The following is an 8,587-nucleotide window of genomic DNA, read 5'->3' as shown; positions in this document are numbered from 1 at the left end:
TGTCCATCGAATCAGTGATGCCATCCAACCATCTAATCCTCTGTTGTCCCCTTCTCCTCCTGCCTTCCATCTTTCCTAGCATCAGAGTCTTTTTCAATGAGTCAGTTCTTTGCATCAGATGGCCAAAGTATTGGATCTCACCAAAAAAAGATAGCCCATGCCCAAGGGCAAAGGAGAAGCCCCAGCAAGATGGTAGGAGGAGCAAAATCAGGTTTAGAATCAAACCTCATACCGGCCAGATACACTCAGAGGGCTAAAACAAAACCTTGTGTGCAGCAGGACCCAGAGACCACACAGAGACTAAGCCAGACCTGTGTTTCAGTCTCCTGCAGAGGTACAGGTGAGCAGTGGCCTGCTGCAGGGGCAGGGGCTCTGGGTGAAGCTACCTGGGTCACACATCCTGTGGTATAAGCCCTCTTGGAGGAGGTCGACATTAACCCCACCATACAGCCACCAAGCAGACGACCCAAAAACTGCAGAACAATTATACCAAAGAAATTCTCATACTGTTAAGAAAGTTCTAGGACCCACAACAGATTTCCCAACCTGGGGATCTGGCAAAGGGACTGAGAACCCTCAGAGAATTTGATTTTGGAGGTCAGAGGGATTTGATTACAGAACTTACATAGGACTGGGGTAAAAGACTCTTGGAGGGCACAAACAAAACCTTGTGCACACCAGGACGCAGGAGAAAGGAGCAGTGACCCCACAAGAAACTGGCCCAAACTTGCCTGTGAGTGTCCAGGAGTCTCCAGCGGAGGCATGGGTTGGTGGTGGCCTGCTGTAGGGTCGAGGACACTGAGTGCGGCAATGTATGCATGGGACCTTTTGAAGGAGGTCGCCATTATCTTCATTACCTACCAAGGTTTGGTCTCAGGTCAAACAAGAGGGAGGGAACACAGCCCCACCCATCAACAGAAAATTGGATTAAAGATTTATTGAGCATGGCTCGTGCATCAGAACAAGACCCAGTTTCCTCAATTGTCAGTCTCTCCCATCAGGAAGCTTCCATAAGCCTCTTATCCTTATCCATCAGAGGTCAAGCAGAGTGAAAACCACAATCACAGAATCTAATCAAACTCACTAAGCCAAAGTTTTGACTGTGTGGATCACAACAAACTGCAGACAATTCTTAAAGAGATGGGAATAGCAGAGCATCTGACCTGCCTCCTGAGAAATCTGTATGCAGGTCAAGAAGCAACAGTTAGAACTAGACATGGAACAACAGACTGGTTCCAAACCAGAAAAAAGAGTACATCAAGGCTGTATATTGTAACCCTGCTTATTTAACTTATATGCAGAGTACATCATGAGACTAAGATCATGGCACCCAATCCCATCACTTCATGGCAAATCGATGGGGAAACTGTGGAAACAGCGGCTGTCTTTATTTTTCTGGGCTCCAAAATCACTGCAGATGGTTATTGCAGCCATGAAATTAAAAGATGCATACTCGTTGGAAGGAAAGTTATGACCAACTTAGACAGCATATTAAAAAGCAGAGACATTACCTTGTCAACAAAGGTCCGCCTAGTCAAGGCTATGGTTTTTCCAGTGGTGAGATGTGAGAGTTGGACGATAAAGGAAGGTGAGCACCGAAGAACTGCTGCTTTTGAACTGTGGTGTTGGAGAAGACTCTTGAGAGTCCCTTGGACTGCAAGGAGATGCAACCAGTCCATCCTAAAGGAGATCAGTCTTGGGTGTTCATTGGAGGGACTGATGTTGAAGCTGAAACTCCAATACTTTGGCCATCTGATGTGAAGAGCTGACTCATTTGAAAAGACCCTGATGCTGGGAAAGATTGAGGGCAGGAGGAGAAGGGGATGACAGAGGTTAGACAGATGGTTAGATGGCATCACCAACTCAATGGACATGGGTTTGGGTAGACTCCTGGAGTTGTTGAGCGACAGGGAGGCCTGGCGTGCTGCGGTTCATGGGGTTGCAAAGAGTTGGACACGACTGAGTGACTGAACTGACATCATGAGAAATGCTAGGCTTGATGAAGCACAAGCTGGAATCAAGATTGCTGGGAGAAAATGTCAATAATCTCAGATATGCAGATGACACCACCTTTATGGCAGAAAGCAAAGAAGAACTAAAGAGCCTCTTGATGAAAGTAAAAGAGGAGAGTGAAAAAGTTGGCTTAAAACTCAACATTCAGAAAACTAAGATTATGGCATCCAGTCCCATCACTTCGTGGCAAATAGATGGGAAATAATGGAAACAGGGACAGACTTTATTTTTTTGGGCTCCAAAATCACTGCAGATGGTGACTGAAGCCATGAAATTAAAAGACACTTGCTCCTTGGAAGAAAAGTTATGACCAACATAGACAGCATATTAAAAAGCAGAGACATTACTTTGCCAACAAAGGTCCATCTAGTCAAAGCTATGGTTTTTCTAGTAGTCATGTATGGATGTGAGAGTTGGACTACAAAGAAAGCTGAGCACCGAACAACTGATGCTTTTGAACTGTGGTGTGGGAGAAGGCTATTAAGAGTCCCTTGAACTCCCAGAAGATCCAACTAGCCCATTCTAAAGGAAATCAGTCCTGAATATTCATTGGAAAGACTAATGCTGAAGCTGAAATTTCAATACTTTGGCCACCTGATGTGAAGAACTGACTCATTGGGAAAGACCCTGATGCTGGGAAAGATTGAAGGCAGGAGGAGAAGGGTACAACAGAGGATGAGATAGTTAGATGATATCACCAACTCGATGAACATGAGTTTGAGTAAGCTCCAGGAGTTGGTGATGGACAGGGAAGTCTGGAGTTCTGCAGTCCATGGGGTCGAAAGAGTCAGACACAACTGAGCCACTGAACTGAACTGAATCAAACTGATCACATGAACCGCAGCCTTGTCTAATTCAATGAAACTATGAGCCATGCCATGTAGGGCCACCCAAGATGGACGGTTCATGGTGGAGAGTTCTGACAAATTGTGGTCCACTCGAGAAAGGAATGGCAAACCACTTCAGTATTCTTGCTTTGAGAACCCCATGAACAGTATGAAAAGGCAAAAGTAATGGCATAGACTAGAATAAACCCAGAGGTGCCTGGGGTGCTGGATTAGAATCAGAAACATCACTACGAATGTAGGTAGGTAGGTAGGAAGGGAGATAGGTAGATATTTATAGATAGATATAAGATTATAGATATTTGTGTATACAAGAGTTAGTATACATACATCTATTTCATTTCTTTGTCTGCTAAGAGGGTCTAGAAGCAATCATATCTCAGTACCAATGAGCACACCCAGTGCCCAGATCTTGGCTTTTAAATACTATGCTCTAATAAAAGGACCTCGGGTTCCTTGGTGAAATGGCTGAATCTAGGGATTGAGTACACTACTTGTATACAGTAATACAATGACATCCATATTATCACTTGACATATATTTAAAATATTGGCAAGTAATTAGACAATTGAAAAAATTTCTATGCGAACCATTGGTGTAAGGGCTAAAAAACCTCTAGCAGCTGAATGGAGTCTATCGGTAAGAGCCATTGTGTATGGCTTTGTACTACAAAACCGTATAGGCATCATTCATGTAGAACACAACATAAATAGCACCCTTCTGGTGGGCAGCATATAATATGTATAATCATACGAGTGCCACACTATGCAGTCAGCAGTCTGCAATGTTTGCTTGATCCCCTTCACCAAATTGGTGCCAACATCACTGCCAGGACTTTGAGTTCCTTTATAATTTGGACATTTTTAAGCCAAATAGCTCTCCAATGAATGTTCCTTAATCTGTCCTCCATTCTAAAGAGACCACAGTCTCATCAAGCAGTTTGTTCAGGCTTTTCTCATACTCTTCTTAGTTAATGCTGCTCTTCTACTCCTTTCCTCACCAACTCCATCTCCATTAGAATACTACCTGCTTATCTTCTCCCAAGAAGCTTCAATTAGCTATAACCTCATCAGCCTTTGAAGCCTTATAAACAGAAGAGAGTCATTTTTGGCATTTGTCCTATTTTTCCTCTTATAAATCTGAGTTCAGGATTCTTATTCATCATGATGTCCTGTAATAGGACCTCCACAAAATGGTTGTGTAAGCTATGCATCCCAGTCTATGCACTGCAGCTGTGCAGTGTACAACCTGCACAACACTATGGGGCAGTTCTAAATTTTTAATGCTTTCCATGTAAGTATATTGAAAATGACTATTTAACTGAAATGGAAACATAAACTTTACAGTTCTATAAAACTTACAGAATATATGACATAAGTTGATTTCTCGCTCATGTCCAGGAAAGACGGTTGTATAAAACAAGTTTTTACTATCTAATTAAAAAAAAAAACATTTAGCACCTGAAAAATCTCTAGATATGGAAGTTTAAAAGCCTCTTTTAAGCACCCAATTCTTATGGAATTTTTCATTCTTAATAACTACTACCACAACAAAAACAATGTTTATTTTCTACAGTGCTTTTCCCTTTTCCATCTGGCTAACTTTTTCTCATCTTTCAATACTCAATGTCACCTTCAGAAGGCTTCCTGAATTGTTTCTCACCTCTGTAGGGCTGAAACTCTAGTAGATCCCACAGTACCCAGTTATTTCTATTAATATTATATAGTGATAGTATCCTTTCAAGTTGATGCCCTTCATTAAAACATAAGGTCCTTCAGGCAGAAACTGTGATTTCATTAGTAATTTCTAGTTCCCCAGTTCTGAGTACAGTCAATATCTAGCTGCTATTTTTTTAAAATGCTTATTGAACTAAATTTATTCAGTCAGTCATCATTCATTTACTTAACAAATATTTACTAAGTATGGAAGTATATGCCAGGCATTATGCTAGGCTTAAATATACAGCAGTCAATAAATCATATAAAAAATCTGTGCCTTCATCATATGTTTAATGGTAAAAAGTGCTATGGAGAGACATAAGGCAAAGAATGGTAGAGAGAGTATTGGGAGTATAATTATAAATATAGTGGTCAGAAAAAAAAAAGCCTTAGTGAAAGTTGACATTTGAGTAAAGAGGTAAGGAAGGAGAAATATTAAGTCAAGTGGATTTCTGGAAGAAGAGTATACCAGACAGTAGCAACAGCCAGTGCAAAGCCCCTGAGACATGGATAAGACTGGTATGTCCAGAGCAGAGTGAGCCAAGGCAGGAGTTACTAGTGATGGGGCCAGAAAGGCAATCAGACACCAGATTATGATGGTATTACCTTACATAGATGGGCAAGGGAAAGAAAAATGTGAAGAAATAGGGTATCACAGCAATTAGAAAACACAAAATAAGATGACTGAAAAAAGTCCAAATGTATCAGCAATCATAATAAAAGGGAAGAGCTTAAATTCCTCTATTAAAAGAAAAAGAAATACTGGGTTTTTAATATCATAAGAGGTAAAATGTTAAAAATATTTACAATAAATGAATTGTTAAAGATATTTCATAAAAATTCTATCAAAATGTAACCAATGGTAATATCAGACAAAGTTAAGTTTCAGTCAAAAAACACTAGACAAAGAAGTATATTTTATACTGATAAAAGTATGGTCTACAAACAAGCTATATCAGCCTTGAATCTCTTTGCACAGATCAAAAAAATTAAGAGGACTAAACTACATAAAACAAAAACTGAATGATATAAGGAAAACAATTGGTAAAACACAAATTCAAACCTTTACTATGGCTTGACTTTGACCATTAGGGCCATGGACCTTTAGGATTTCCCTGACCAGGGTACCTACAGCTCCTTCTGCCTCACTGCACTATTTCATAAGTGCATTTTCATCTCAGCCTTTGCACAGACTGTTTCCTCTGCTTAGAACATCTTTCCTCATATAATCACATGCCTTGCCCCCTCCCTACTTCATTTAAATCTCTGCACAAACACATGAAGTAAAAGCATCTGCATGGAATTTGTACTGGCATTTGACATAATCGGTCTTGGACTCCTTTATTTGTACTTGTTCTCCACTCCTCTTGTCCATTCTGCTCAAATGTTACCTTATCAGAAAGGTCTGCTCTCACACCTTATCTAAAACAGCACCCATCCCCTACTACCAGCCCTGTCACTTGCTATTTTATTTGTTCTGTTTTTCTTCTTACCACCTGAAACATTATAGACTTTATTTATTGTCTGTCTCCTCCAACCTGAAGGTAAGTTTCATGAGAGTGCAGTCTTTGTTTCATTAACTGCTATAACTTCCACACCTAAGACAGGGCCTGGCACGTGGTATGTCTTTAATAAATAATTGTTGAACTAATAAGTGAATCCTAGTGGATAATTTACACACTCGCTCATATATGGACAAACTGAGTGACTTAACATTAGACTATGAAGGATCTGAACTCAGTTAACAAGCTTGAATTAGCAAGCCTATATAGAATATGAAAGTGAAAGTGAAGTAGCTCAGTCGTGTCCGACTCTTTGCGACCCCATGGACTGAAGGCTACCAGGCTGGAGTGGGTTGCCATTTCCTTCTCCAGGGGATCTTCCTGACCCAGGGATCAAACCCTGGTCCCCCGCATTGCAGGCAGATGCTTTACCCTCTGAGCCGCCAGGGAAGCCCCATATAGAGTCCAACAAATAGAGGTGACTTCCAACTAATGGGGCAATTACTAAAATTACTACTATTTCCAAATAATGGGGCAATTACTAAAACAGACCATGCATTATGGCATAAATAAAATCTCAATAAATTCCAAAAGGACAATATCAGATAGGCTCAATCTTTCACTACATGCAATAAAATTAGACATTAACAACAAAGAATAGGGACTTCCCTGGTGGTCCAGTGGCTAAGACTCTGCACCCCTAATGCAGGGGGCCCGGGTTCAATCCCTGGGTAGGGAACTAGATCCCACATGCTACAAAGAAGATCAAAGATCCTGCATGCCACAACTAAGACCTAGCCCAGCAAAATAAATAAATAAATAAATAAATATTTAAAAACAACAACAAAGAATAGACAAAAGGAGCTATGCACTAAGAAACTATAAATAATTTTTAAACTGCTAATTTATTCAATTTAAAGAAGTAAAAACTGAAATTATGAAATATTTATGATTCAAGACCAAATAAACCATTATGACAAAATCTGTAGGATGAATATCTGCACTCACCCTTTTCTCCCCAGAGAAAAATCACCATTGTGAATTTCATAAAATTAATTCCAGCCTCTCAAATTTTATATTTCAACTTTTGAATAATGATAAGAAGGATTAAAACAAACTGATAAGACCAGATTGAAGAAAATAACAATTGGAAACATTCTTCATATATTTTTTTTCCATGTAAGTCAGCTATATTAACAAAGTGTTGAGTAGGAAATATCTTTAGGGACTCTGCATCAAGGATGACAAAATATATATTTGTAATTTGTACAATTGCATTCATCTCACATGCTAGTAAAGTAATGCTCAAAATTCTCCAAGGCAGGCTTTACCAATACGTGAACTGTGAACTTCCTGATGTTCAAGCTGCTTTTAGAAAAGGCAGAGGAACCGGAGATCAAATTGTCAACATCCGCTGGATCATGGAAAAAGCAAGAGAGTTCCAGAAAAACATCTCTTTCTGCTTTATTGACTATGCCAAAGCCTTTGACTGTGTGGATCACAATAAACTGTGGAAAATTCTGAGAGAGATGGGAATACCAGACCACCTAACCTGCCTCTTGAGAAATCTGTATGCAGGTCAGGAAGCAACAGTTAGAACTGGACATGGGACAACAGACTGGTTCCAAATAGGAAAAGGAGTACATCAAGGCTGTGTATTGTCACCTGGCTTATTTAAGTTATATGCAGAGTACATCATGAGAAACGCTGGACTGGAAGAAACACAAGCTGGAATCAAGATTGCTGGGAGAAATATCAATAACCTCAGATATGCAGATGACACCACCCTTATGGCAGAAAGTGAAGAGGAACTAAAAAGCCTCTTGATGAAAGTGAAAGTGGAGAGTGAAAATGTTGGCTTAAAGTTCAACATTCAGAAAAAAAAGATCATGGCATCTAGTCCCATCACTTCATGGGAAATAGATGGGGAGACAGTGGAAACAGTGTCAGACTTTATTTTTGGGGGCTCCAAAATCACTGCAGATGGTGACTGCAGCCATGAAATTAAAAGACGCTTACTTCTTGGAAGAAAAGTTATGACCAACCTAGATAGTATATTCAAAAGCAGAGACATTACTTTGCCGACTAAGGTCCGTCTAGTCAACGCTATGGTTTTTCCAGTGGTCAGGTATGGATGTGAGAGTTGGACTGTGAAGAAGGCTGAGTGCCAAAGAATTGATGCTTTTGAACTGTGGTGTTGGAGAAGAGTCTTGAGAGTCCCTTGGACTGCAAGGAGATCCAACCAGTCCATTCTGAAGGAGATCAGCCCTGGGATTTCTTTGGAAGGAATGATGCTAAAGCTGAAACTCCAGTACTTTGGCCACCTCATGTGAAGAGTTAACTCATTGGAAAAGACTTTGATGCTGAGAGGGATTGGGGGCAGGAGGTGAAGGGAATGACAGAGGATGAGCTGGCTGGATGGCATCACGGACTCGATGGACGTGAGTCTGAGTGAATTCCGGGAGTTGGTAATGGACAGGGAGGCCTGGCGTGCTACAATTCATGGGGT

The 8,587-nt window shown here is 40.5% G+C and overlaps 1 non-coding gene across 1 annotated transcript; it reads left to right on the top strand.

Annotated features, from left to right (window-relative positions):
- The first annotated feature begins 6,744 nt into the window (after positions 1 to 6,744).
- TRNAR-CCU lies at positions 6,745 to 6,817 on the top strand. Its single transcript has one exon. It is a non-coding gene; the product is annotated as a tRNA-Arg (tRNA).
- The last annotated feature ends 1,770 nt before the right edge of the window (positions 6,818 to 8,587 follow it).

Source organism: Oryx dammah, unplaced genomic scaffold (genome assembly GCF_014754425.2).
Source record: "Oryx dammah isolate SB20612 unplaced genomic scaffold, SCBI_Odam_1.1 HiC_scaffold_23, whole genome shotgun sequence".
Classification (NCBI taxonomy): Eukaryota; Metazoa; Chordata; class Mammalia; order Artiodactyla; family Bovidae; genus Oryx; species Oryx dammah.
The sequence above is the reverse complement of the archived record's forward strand: the minus strand, read 5'-3'. Positions and strand labels throughout refer to the sequence as shown.